The sequence below is a fragment of the Saccopteryx bilineata genome, chromosome 11 (genome assembly GCF_036850765.1).
Source record: "Saccopteryx bilineata isolate mSacBil1 chromosome 11, mSacBil1_pri_phased_curated, whole genome shotgun sequence".
Classification (NCBI taxonomy): domain Eukaryota; kingdom Metazoa; phylum Chordata; class Mammalia; order Chiroptera; family Emballonuridae; genus Saccopteryx; species Saccopteryx bilineata.
This window is the reverse complement of record NC_089500.1, coordinates 31,376,130-31,389,442: the sequence shown is the minus strand read 5'-3', so window position 1 is coordinate 31,389,442 and position 13,313 is coordinate 31,376,130. Positions and strand designations below refer to the sequence as shown.

The following is a 13,313-nucleotide window of genomic DNA, read 5'->3' as shown; positions in this document are numbered from 1 at the left end:
AAGTCTAAGCTAAAAGGTCCACTAAAAGTTGATGCCCTGCCCGACCAGGCAGTGGCACAGTGGATAGAGCGTCAGACTGGGATGCAGAGGACCCAGGTTCAAAACCCTGTGGACTCTAGCTTGAGCCCAAACATCCCTGGCTTGAAGCCCAAGGTCGCTGGCTTGAGTCCAAGGTTGCTGGCTTGAGCAAGGGCATGTATAAAAAAGCAAGCAATGAACAACTAAGGTGCCACAACGAAGAACTGATGCTTCTCATCTCTCTCCTTTCCTGCCTGTCTGTCCCTGTCTGTCCTTTTCTCTGTCTCTGTCTCTTTTGCTGAAAAAAAAAAAAAAGATTGATGCTCTTATCAATAGAACACAGAAGGCAAGCCTCCTACAGGGTTATGAATAAACCCAGGCATGTAGATTAGATTGTCCTGTCCCATCCACTCAAAAAAGGGATTCAAATGAAAGAGACTATCGAGAGTTGAAATTGCTGTATATGGAAAATTGTCATTTAAACCAGAGCTTATACATTTTCTATCCTCTATAATAGAAAGAAGTATCTCAAAATACTATATAATTTAGTTATTTATTATTTATAGTTTGTATTTCTCCCACTAGACTATATGCATCCTGTATGCTCACTGTTGTACCCTCTTAGAGCCCATTACTTAATCTGTGGTAGATGCTCATTATATATTTGTTGAATGAATTAAGGTAACATTATAGATACTGATTTTTCTCTGTGTCTTTGCCCCATCCCCCCCCCCACACACAAATGATCTAATCAGTTAAACCTTTTGACTTCAGTACCTGCCGTGATTTAGTGATTTAAGAAATGCATACGCTTGTCCCTCCAAAGTCCTTACGGTGATTGATTGGCAATGTCAAAGAGATATCAGTAGAGTCTTAAAAATAGCATTGCCTTGAAAGTCAAGAAAACTGAGTATGGGGGGAGGGGGTTCCGTTTTCTCTGATTCTAATTGAGATTTAATTTATACCCCATAAGATTGCATAGGTTTTAAGTGTACAGTTTGAGAAACTTTGACAATTGTACATATCTATGTAACCACCACCCAATTAAGATATAGTGCGTTTCCGTTATTCATGACAGTTCCCTTGTGTTTCTTCCCAGTCCCTTCTCCCATGAGACCTCTCTCCTGGGCTTGCAGACGGCTGCCTTCTCCTGTGTTCTCACAAAGCCTTTTTGCTGTGAGCCCGTATCCCTGGTATCTGTCCCTCTTCTTATAAGGACACCAGTCCTATTGGTTTAGGGCCTATTCATATGACCATTTAATCTTCATTATCTTTGTAAAGGCTGTCTCTGCAAATATATTCTGAGATATACTGGGAATTTGAGCTTCAACATATGAATTTGGCAAGGAATGAGGACATAATTCAGTCCATAAACTCCACTTTTTTTCTAATCTTTGAGCCTTTTAATTTTTCTTATCTCATTATACTGTCTAGAACTTTCATTACAATGTAGAAGAAAATGGTAAAAGTGAATTTTTATGCCTTGTTCCTGATCTCATAGGGAAAGCAGATAGTCTTTCAATATTAAGTATTATTTTAGCCATAGGCTTTTGCAAATACTATTTATCCTATTGTAAAAGTTCCCACCTCGTTTGCTGAGAGTTTTATTGTAGTGAGTATAGAATTTCAGCAAAACTGTTTTTTGCACTCTGAGATGGTCGAAGTGTAAATTTGTAAACAACTTTGGAAAACAATTTGGCGTTATTTATTAAAAATAAGGCTGGGTAGGAGAGGGTGGCAGGGATTGAACAAAAAAGAAAAACTCACATATACGGACAAGAGTGTGGTGATTGCCGGAGAGGGTGAGGGGTGAGGGGAGGTAGTGGTGGGTATGAGGGGGGAGGGTAAAAGGTGGTGGGGTGATGGAAGGAAACTTAACTTGGGGTGGTGAACACACAATACAGTGTACAGATGATGTATTGTGCACCCAAAACCTGCATAATTTTGTTAACCAGGGCCATCCCAGTAAATTCAATAATACACTGAAAAAAAAAAAGAACAAACCCCCTGTATTGCAGAAATATCTTTCTAGGTATACATACTAGAGAGACTCATACACACAATGATTAACTTAGAAATATGTTCATAACTGTATATTCAGTTAGGATAGCTAAACTATGTAACAAGTGAACAGAAAAATAAATAATTTAAAGAACAAGAAGTTTTTTTCTCCTATAGTGGTGCAGCATAAGAGTCGAGGTTGATACTAGCTCCAAAGAATGATGGTTCTACCCTCTTTTCGTGCCCTCTGAGAGCACCTTGAGACTGAATGACACAGGGCGGGAAACTTGGTCCGTGGCCACATCTAGCCCACTGCTTGTTTCTGCAAATAAGTTTTATCGGAACACAGCCATCTGCATTTTTGTATATTGTCTGTGGCTACTTTCATGCTACAACAGCGAAGTTGAATAGTTGCAACAGGCACTGGATGGCTCACTAAACCTAGCATGTTGATCCTCTGACTCTACAGGAAATGGTTGGTTGGTTCTGCCATAGCAGGTCAGCAAGGACGAGGAAGGGTGTGGAAGAGTACAGGTGGAAGGTTTTTATAGGACAGGCCTGAAGGGACACATATAATGTCTACTAGTTTTCCTGACAACACATAATTACAAGGAGTATGGGGAAATATAATCTAGCTGTGTGTACTCAGTAAGGGGGAAGAGAGTGCATTTTAGTGGATAAGTGGCATCCTCTGCCAAAGCAGCATTCCTCTTACTAGCCCCAGATCAGAAACACTCCACACGTCCATCAGTCGTAGCATGGGTAAATCCTCATAAATGCATACATGGAATACTATATAGCAAAGAAAACAAACTACAGCTACATAAATCATCAACATAGATAAATCTCACAAATATACTGCTGAGCAAAAGAAGTCTTAAAAGGAACATACACAGTATATTCCTATTTTATAAAGATCAGAAGCAAAACTGAATCACATTTGAGGACTGCATATCTAAATGGTAAAATTATAAAGAACTGTGTCTGGCTCAGTGTGGAGAGGAGGCTGGAACACCCAGTCTACCAGCTGCACGACAATGAAGACCTCTGCCTGCTTCCCCCACTGCTGCGCCCTGATGTCTGGAACCGGCCCGGTGTGCTGGGCGCTGGCCTTTTCCCTTCAGAACCACATTAATACTGTGGGGAGTTCCTATAATAAAGTCCAAGTACTACATCACTACACACTTATCAAACCACAGGATGCACAGCCCCAGTCTGTGCAGAGCAAATGAAACAGAGTATGCAGCACATCTCTCTGGAGCATCGAGTTTATAACAGATTTTAAGAAAACAAAATACTTTAAAAAGTACCTTCACAAACATGGAGGCAAAAGAGAGCATGGGAGGGGAGAAGGGCTCCAGGAAAACAGTCCAGTTTGAAGTTTCATTCAGGTTGGGGCCTGGGGGTGGACGTGCAGCAGGAGTGGCCTCTCCTCTTGACCCCGATGGGGCTCCAGGCTGTCCTCTTATTTTGGATAAGATGTTTCTGAAGGCCATAGAGATGCAGGAACCCCTCCTGCTGTGGACCCCATGCAGAGAGCTCCATGGCAGGTGCCTCTTCCACCACCCGCAGGACTGAGTCCTCGCCCCGTGCATACCCACGTGTATTTCCGACATGCTCTCACTGCAGCTGCTGGTGTCCAGCCTCCGGCTCCCCTCCCGCACCACGCTACATGGTGGTCTCCCTGCAGCTCAGCACCTTCAAGTTCAGCGTTTCAAATTCAGGAAGTGTTGCTTGACCTCAACCAGCATCTTACACAGTGGCCCTGCTGTGGCCATCCTCAATTTTAAAAAAATTATAGTGGTTTGACTCTTGTCCTTTTGAGATGTGACCTTTAAGTGGATGGCCCACAGCATATGCACCTTAAAAACATCCTAAAGACTATCCTAGCCAGCCCTAGCAATGGCCAGAGGGAGAGACGGGGTGTCCCACCCTCAGGCTGCCCAGCTTGAAGGCATTTTTTATTGGTGGTCCTTTCTCAGGCTCCATAACCATGACTGGTGCTTTTGGTACTGAGGGTGGTAAGGATCACTAAGGGCCATGCCAGAGGGCTGGACTGGGGGTGCCTGCCCTGGACTCTGGGCCACGTGGGGGAATGGTGGTCATGGACTCTGGGCCACATGGGGAAGTGCCGGTCTTGGACTCTGGGCTGGGTCGTGGAGTACTGGTTCTGGACTCGGGGCCACATGGGGAAGTGGTGCTCATGGACTCTGGGCCACATGGGGAAGTGCCGGACTTGGACTCTGGGCTGGGTCATGGAGTACTGGTTCTGGACTCAGGGCCACATGAGGAAGTGCCGGTCCTGGACTCGGGGCCACAGGGGGTGTGCCGGTCCCAGACTCAGGGCCACAGGGGGGACTGCCGGTCCCGGACTCGGGACGGGGGGGGGGGGGGGTTGCTGGTCCCGGACTTGGGGCCATGATGGGAGTGCCGGTCCCGGACTCGTGGCCACGGGGGGTGTGCCGGTCCTAGACTCGGGGCCACAGGGGGTGTGCCAGTCCTGGACTCGTGGACAGGGGGGTTGTGCCAGTCCCGGACTCGGGGCCACGGGGGGGGGGTGCTGGTCCCGGACTCGGGGCCATGGGGGGTGTGCCGGTCCTGGACTCGGGGCCACAGGGAGTGTGCCGGTCCTGGACTCGGGGCCATGGGGGGTGTGCCGGTCCTGGACTCAGGGCCACGGGGGGTGTCCTGGACTCGGGGCCACGGGGGGGGGGGGGGGGTGCCGGTCCCGGACTCGTGGACAGGGGGGCTGTGCCAGTCCCGGACTCGGGGCCACGGGGGGGGGGGGGTGCCGGTCCCGGACTCGGGGCCATGGGGGGTGTGCCGGTCCTGGACTCGGGGCCACAGGGGGTGTGCCGGTCCTGGACTCGGGGCCACAGGGGGTGTGCCGGTCCTGGACTCAGGGCCACGGGGGGTGTCCTGGACTCGGGGCCATGGGGGGGTGTGCCGGTCCCAGACTCGGGGCCACAGGGGGTGTGCCGGTCCTGGACTCTGGGCCTGGTAGGGGAGTGGTGGCCTCTCTTGGAGGGTAGCAGACTTTTTTATCTTCTTCCCTGATATCTGAACCTCTTGGGCTGAGTTCAGGGGAGGGACAGGGCTTTCCCTGGATAGTGCACCTTTCATCTTGGTTCCCCTGGAATCTAGGAGAAGGTATATTCCCATGACGCTGCTGCATGTTATTTCTGTTACAGTCTTCTGAATGTCCTGCTGCTGAAATCCCGTGTTCTTTATTTCTTCTGTTATCTGAGGGTCCAGATTCTTCCAGGGCAGCTCACAGTAAGACCTCAGTTCCTCTACCTGCCCGATGTTGATCCATGGGTCTTTCATGATGTCTTTAAGGGGTATTCTTTGGCTGGGGTTGAGGGTCATTACTTTTTTTAGAAGTTCTTCACATTTGGGAGATATAAAGTCTGGTCCAAGGAAATGCCGACTCAAAATCTGACTGTTCACTTCCCCAACACTCTGGTCCCCAAACAGCAGGGTCCCTGTCACCATATTGTAGAGAACTATCCCCAGGCTGCACACATCACCTTTGTGCCCTCCTAGCCTTGGAGCTGCAAGATCTCTGGGGCTATTAAGAAGATGGTCCCACCCTGGCCGGTTGGCTCAGCGGTAGAGCGTCGGCCTGGCGTGCGGGGGACCCAGATTCGATTCCCGGCCAGGGCACACAGGAGAAGCGCCCATTTGCTTCTCCACCCCGCCCCCTCCTTCCTCTCTGTCTCTCTCTTCCCCTCCCGCAGCCAAGGCTCCATTGGAGCAAGGATGGCCCGGGCGCTGGGGATGGCTCCTTGGCCTCTGCCCCAGGCACTAGAGTGGCTCTGGTGGTGGCAGAGCGACGCCCTGGAGGGGCAGATTATCGCCCCTGGTGGGCATGCCGGGTGGATCCCAGTCAGGCGCATGCGGGAGTCTGTCTGACTGTCTCTCCCCGTTTCCAGCTTCAGAAAAATACAAAAAAAAAAAAAGAAGAAGATGGTCCCACAAAAGGTGCTCTGTCAATTCCATACCGAATCCAAAGTCTGAGCTTGACGTTGCCCTCCTGACCCATCAGTGTTTTCTCCGGCTTCAGGCCGGGTGCCCTGTGCCCCGCTGGTGGCAGTGCTGCACCGCTGACAGCGGTGTTGAAAGATGGCTCGGGCTTCCACCTCGGTTCTGGGGCTGCTGTTGTGCAGATAGTCACCTAAGTCCCCGCCACTCATATACTCCATTATGAGCTGCCCTGGTGGCATTCACCTCAGTCAGTTTCCTGATGTTGGGGTGATTTAAGCCTTTATGACAATGAACTTTACTAAAAGCCTCAGGGCAGACCCACCTGTGCCAGGCTAGCTTCACCTCAGCAAAGCCTCCCTTGTCGATGGTGCGCAGGACGATATAGTTGCCCATACAGCACTCCTTCTTGCCAGAGGTGGCTGCAAAGTCATTGGATAGGGTGACTTCAAAATAAGCCAACTAGTCCAAGTCTAACAAGTCAAAATCCAAGGCAGGTAGTCCAAGTGCAAAATCCAAAAGTCAAAAATCAAGCCAACAAGTCCACAGGTCACCACAAAGCTTCCTGGGCTATAATAGAATAAAGCCTCAGCCCAGCCGGGGCCTTCCACACGCTGGTCTGTAATTCCATCACAGTGGTGCCTCACAAGGTCAGGGCCAGTCGCGGACCCTCATGGCTGAGGACAAACCACAATGGTTTTTTCACTTTGGGTCCCATGACCCTTTTACTACGGAAAAAACAATTTAAAAACACCCAAAGAGCTTTTTGTTCATGTGGGATTTTAAAGACTGATACTTACTAAGATGCAAAAAAATAAAATAAAAAATTGTAAGAGTTTACAGTACAGACCTTGATTGTATTCAAAACCCAGCCTTGCTCTTCCTAGCCTTTTGAAATTGGACATCCTGTTTGACCTTTCCACACATTCCACTTCCTTATCTATAAAATGAGGACAATAATATAATTTAAGGACAATGAAATAATGCACATAAAGTGATTTAAAGTGATTAGCAAGGTACAAGGACATAGTAATGCTCAATAAGTATTTCCTGCATATACTAAATATTTAGCCTTGAGGTTTTTAATTTTCTGCTCTTTTGCTAGTTCCATGTTCCAAAATTCCTTCCTATCAAAATTCCACCTCCTACATTAAATCTTCCCTAATCTTATAGCCAGATGTGATCTCTCTCACTTCTTAATTCCACTTCTCATATTTACATATTGAAGTAACCAGCACAGTGGTGAAAACCCTGGGGTCAGACTGTCTGGACAGGAATGCTGGCCCCATCCCTGCCTAGCTGTGTGACTTTGGCAGGTCATATAAGTCCCTTATGTCTTATTTCCTTACCTGTAAATTAGATATTAAAAAATAGTATCTATTGCAAAGGGCTCTTTTGAGAATAAATATAACTAATTCCTAGAACTGGCCAAAATATAGAGATAGAGCTGAAGGCAGGTAGTAATAGACCAGTCAGGGAGAAGGGAACTACATACAAATGGGCATAAGGGAACTTGTTGGAGCATGGAAATATTATAAAACTGGATTGTAAAAATAAACAAGAAAATACCATGACCAAAGTATTTAAAATGGGGTTGTGTGCATGATTTCACACCTAAACAGATTTGCTTCTGCTTATCAAACTGTACACCTAAGATGGTTAAATTTTACAGTATTCAAATTATACTTCAATGAAACTGTTAAAAAAAAGAATATATGCTATTAGAGAAATGCAAATCAAAACTACAATGAGATACCACCTCACGCCTGTTAGATTAGCTATTATCAACAAGACAGGTAATAGCAAATGTTGGAGAGGCTGTGGAGAAAAAGGAACCCTCATACACTGTTGGTGGGAATGTAAAGTAGTACAACCATTATGGAGGAAAGTATGGTGGTTCCTCAAAGAACTGAAAATAGAACTACCTTATGACCCAGCAATCCCTCTACTGGGTATATACCCCCAAAACTCAAAAACATTGCTACGTAAAGACACATGCAGCCCCATGTTCATTGCAGCATTGTTCACAGTGGCCAAGACATGGAAACAACCAAAAAGCCCTTCAATAGATGACTGGATAAAGAAGATGTGGTACATATATACTATGGAATACTACTCAGTCATAAGAAAGGATGACATCGGATCATTTACAACATAGATGGACCTTGATAACATTATACTGAATGAAATAAGTAAATCAGAAAAAACTAAGAACTATATGATTCCATACATAGGTGAGACATAAAAATGAAACTAAGAGACATGGACTAGAGTGTGGTGGTTACGGGGAGGAGGGGAAAGGCACAAAGAAAACCAGATAGAAGGTGACGGAAGACAATTTGACTTTGGGTGATGGATATGCAACATAATCAAATGTTATAATAACCTGGAGATGTTTTCTCTGAACATATGTACCCTGGTTTATTAATGTCACCCCATTATAATTAATAAAAAAAGAATATATGGTATACAGAAAAGATTTAGAACAGTATCAGGCATATACTAAGCAAATAACATCTGTTATTATTACCTTATACTGGCTTGGATCACTCACGATTCTTTACAGAGCATTCAGAGTCGCTCATTTTCTTACTCTCACACCTTCCTTCCCCTTCTCCTAAACCAAGCTTGAGCTTAATCCTGGCACCAGCCGTTGCCTGTCGTTAGGAACTTGGTAAATATTTACTGATGGAATGCACTATATGTGCTGATGAGTTTGTCTAGTATGAGAATGTACTGGTTTGGATTGAGGGTCCACAGGTTTGTGTACACAAAGATGACAATTGTACATTTGGATGGCTAGTGGTTTGCATCTATGCATAACAGTAAGCAATTAATACCACAGTCATCATGATGGTCTTGATGCTGATCTCTATAGCCCTGACTCTTGCTTTCTCTAGTTCTGATTTTCTCTGGTCACACCTAAACTGCCATTCCCAAAGCTAGCATACTGTATTCTTGGAATTTTAGGGTCTGGTATTCCCAACACACCAAAGCTGTCTTTGTATTATTTGAATACTCACCCTTTCCTCAAAGGAAGAGTGAATCTTCCCAAATAACTTCTTTAAGCAGCCTGGATAACAGTCCCCCAGGAAGCAGAAGAAAATTGTGAATGACATTCTTACAGTCTTACAAGAAAGAGACAGCAATGTTTTATGTTGTGTAGAATATAATATTAAAGGCCCTGGCCGGTTGACTCAGCGGTAGAGCGTTGGCCCGGCGTGTGGAAGTCCCAGGTTCAATTCCCAGCTAGGGCACACAGGAGAAGCGCCCATCTGCTTCTCCACAATTCCCCCTCTCCTTTCTCTCCATCTCTCTCTTCCTCTCCCACAGCCAAGGCTCCATTGGAGCAAAGTTGGCCTGGGCACTGAAAACAGCTCCATGGTGCTAGAATGGCTCCAGCCGCAATGGAGCATCGCCCCCTGGTGGGCATACTGGGTGGATCCTGGTCGGGCACATGTGGGAGTCTGTCTCTCTGCCTCCCCGCTTCTTACTTCAGAAAAATAAAAAATCCTGGTCAAAAAAAAAAAAAAAGAATATAATATTAAGAAAAAGGAGGAGGAGAAAATTATTCTAAATACTAATAATTAGAAACAAACAAAAACAACAAATATCTATGTCCATGTCTTCTTCTTATTTAGCACTTCAGAAAAGAAATTATCAATTAAACATTGCTTGTTAGGAAGGAACAAAGGCTAAGTTAGCCCTAGAATGAGTAGTTGAGCACCTCTTCCAGTAAGACACTCTTTTAGCCCACTACAGAGTTCTTTGAAACATTCAAGATTCATATCTACCTTGAATGTTTTGAGGGTAGGATAAGTTTAATTTTGGAGGCTTTGGAAATACAAAGTGCTGGAATTTTTTATTTTGTCAAAGAGAAATGATCTTTTGCTTTGATAATTAAAGGTTTGACAAGTTTGATAGAAATAAAGTAGTTTACAATCTTGGGCATTTTCACAGTAAACCCAAATCAACAGGAATATGAAAAGGTGTCAAGTTTTTAAAAAATCTCTAGTCTGTTATTTCAAAAATATAATTTTCTAAAACAAGATACAGTGGTCCCTTGTCCATCACGGAAGTTAGGTTCTAGAACCTCCCACTGTAGGTGAAAAATCTGTGAGTAGCGACCTTATATTTATTTTATTATTTATATATATTTTAAGGCTTTATAAACCTACCTATGCTCTTATAAACCTTTCCCACACTTCTATTAACCTTTCCCATACTCTTATAAACACTTCCTATGCTCAAACACTTTCTACACTCTTAAACCTATATAATTTTAACAACACATAAAATTCGGTATGGGTACTCACCAGTGAATATGCTACGACTTGAATAATGAAGATGATGAATTAGCCGTGCAGTACTGATGACGGTGAAGGTGATGGCGATGAGATGAATGTACTGCACAGCCAAGAAGAACATTACAGTTCTTCTGAAGGCACCACTTCATCAGGTGCTTCATCAGGTGGTGCAGTATCTTTGCCCTCGTACGTCACTTCTGTTTTTGCTAAAGGTGTAGGCATGACTGGTGTCTTCTTCCGAGTGAGGAACATAGTTATAGTGAGTTCCTGGCACTGTTTGTTTTTTTTCTGGGGAGAAGGTTTTTATAAACCGATATGCCACCCACGATTGTATTTGAGAACTGCAATGAACAAAGCATCTGGGTGTCCCATCCTTGTACCACTTGCTGAAGTTTTTTGGCCATTCTGATCACGGTTGTGAGGCGATCAAATGTTAGGTCAACCTTCTCTTTTTCTTCAACCCCTAGTTCCTCTTGTTCCTCTTCCTCTTCTTCGCTTGCTGACTTTGTCATCTCCGTCAGGTCTTCTTCCTTCAACAGTTGTAAGTGGGCATCAATCAGGTCATTAACGTCATCAGGAGTCATATCATTAAAGCCATCTCCTCCCAGTAGTTTTGCCAACTTCATGGCCTTATCTACCGCAGAGTGATGGACTTCATCAGGAGAAAATCCTTTATAATTGTGTAGTCATGCCACTACACCTTTAGCGAGAAGTCTTCATCCAAATCCATAGCATCAACAAGGTTTTGCAGGGCGTTTGGCATATAGAGAGCCTTAAAAGCATGAATAACACCTTGATCCATGGGCTGAATCAGTGATGTGGTGTTCGGTGGTAAGAACTCTATCTGCATGCCATCATATGACAGATCGACAGTGTGACCTTGAGCCTTGTGCATGATCAGAAGCACTTTGGATGCGAGGCCAGATAAAGCTTGATCTCCTGGATAAAGCACTGGTGGAACCAATCCAACGTGAGGAGTTTCATGATCCAGGCCTTGGGGTTGTGCATCCAGTACACAGGCAACACATTCTTATTCTTGTTTTTTAGGGCCTTTGGGTTTTTTGACTTACAAATAAGCCCTGGCTTTATCATAAAGCCCTCAGCATTCCCACACATAATCAAAGTTACATGATCTTTTTGGGCCTTAAATCCAGGGACTTTGGCTTCATCCTTCGTAATAAAAGTGCGAGAAGGCATTCGCTTCCAGAATAAGCTCATCTCATCCATATTAAAAACTTTTTCAGGTTTATAGCCCACTTCCTCAATGATGGTTTTGAATGTGTTGTTCATGTACTCCTCTCCAGCTTTAGCTGCGGAGGCAGCTTCTCCATGCCGAGAAACGCTCTTAAGTCCAAAGCGTTTCTGAAACTTGTCAAACCAGCCCCTGCTGGCATTGAATTGGGTTGGTCTGGTGGGAGAAGCACTCAATAGTCCTGCTTCTGCATCATCGTTGTCACTGTTGCAAATGTCACTGCTTTCAGCAAAAGTTTTGTAAAGCTTCTTGGCCTTTGTGTGGATGGTGTTGGTATCCAGCGAGATATTCTTCCTGCAGTCACTGATGCACAGGGCCAGTGCAGACTCCCATCCTCACCATGGCCTCATTGCGGGAAGTTACCACCCTCTTCACAGTCTTGTTAAAAGACACTGCTGCCATTGTCATTATATTCTTTTCGCCATTCTTTATGTACTGAACCAAAGATTCATTGATCCCATAATGGCGGCTTACAGCCACATAGCTTCTCTCTTTCTTTAGCATGTCGACAAGTTTCACGTTTTCTGCAATGGTAAGCATCTTCCTCTGGCACTTGGGTTCAGTGCCAGAAGCCTTAGAAGGCGCAGAACATTTGGGCACCATCGTAAGGCTTGAAATAAATTCAATTTTTTAGGAAAATTTTGTGAAAACACACCACCACAGAGCAATACTACACTCATTGGTCGGACCTTGATGTGAAATGGACAAGGAGAGACTCTGAACCATGCTATATGTGGAAGACAGCGGAGAGTGATGCTATGGTCGCTGAGCCAATCAGTGTCCAGGGTACAGAACTCAGTGCTCTGGTTGGTCACCTCCCATCCATCAGCCAGTAGTGTGCCGTGTACGATCTCACCTGGGCAAACTAGCTCAAGCCGAAGTGACTGTGCTGCGTTTTCCGTATGTGCAAGTCTTTGTCTACTCATCTGCTGTATGCTACATATTTTATTTTGATTTAATAATATATATATATTTAATAATATATTTTAATTAATATTTTTTATCTTTTCTATATCAATTTTTTAGGCTATAAAATGCTTATTTTACTACAAAAATAATAAATATATAAAAATACCTATATACTGCAAAATCCCGCTATGTAACGAAAAATCCAAGATACAAAATTAGATATATATATATACAATCTAAAAATCCGCAATACGAGGACCCGGGTTTGATTCCCGGCCAGGGCACACAGGAGAAGCACCCATCTGCTTCTCCACCCCTCCCCCTCTCCTTCCTCTCTGTCTCTCTCTTCCCCTCCCGCAGCCAAGGCTCCATTGGAGCAAAGATGGCCCGGGCGCTGGGGATGGCTCTGTGGCCTCTGCCTCAGGCGCTAGAGTGGCTCTGGTCGCAACATGGCGACGCCCAGGATGGGCATAGCATCGCCCCCTGGTGGGCAGAGCGTTGCCCCCTGGTGGGCGTGCCGGGTGGATCCCGGTCGGGCGCATGCAGGAGTCTGTCTGACTGTCTCTCCCTGTTTCCAGCTTCAGAAAAATGCAAAAAAAAAAAAAATCCGCAATACAATGAGACTGTGAAAAGTGAACCATGATATGGCGAGGGGTGACTGCATTGCAGATCTCTGATGTTTACAAAATGAAAACAACTCACTGAGTTTTCCATGTGTCATTGTTTCATTTCATCAGGTGAAATGGTTAATTTCAGAATTTAGGGATTCCTATAATCTCTAATATATTACTCAGGGTAGACATTTCCACTTCCTTTTATTGAATGTTCAAATTATTTTATTT

The 13,313-nt window shown here is 44.9% G+C and overlaps 1 protein-coding gene across 3 annotated transcripts in view; it reads left to right on the top strand.

The window, feature by feature from the left end:
* Window positions 1-13,313, top strand: part of KIAA1328 (KIAA1328 ortholog) — a 343,953-nt gene that overhangs the window by 305,236 nt on the left and 25,404 nt on the right. The gene's annotated exons all lie outside the window — the stretch shown is intronic.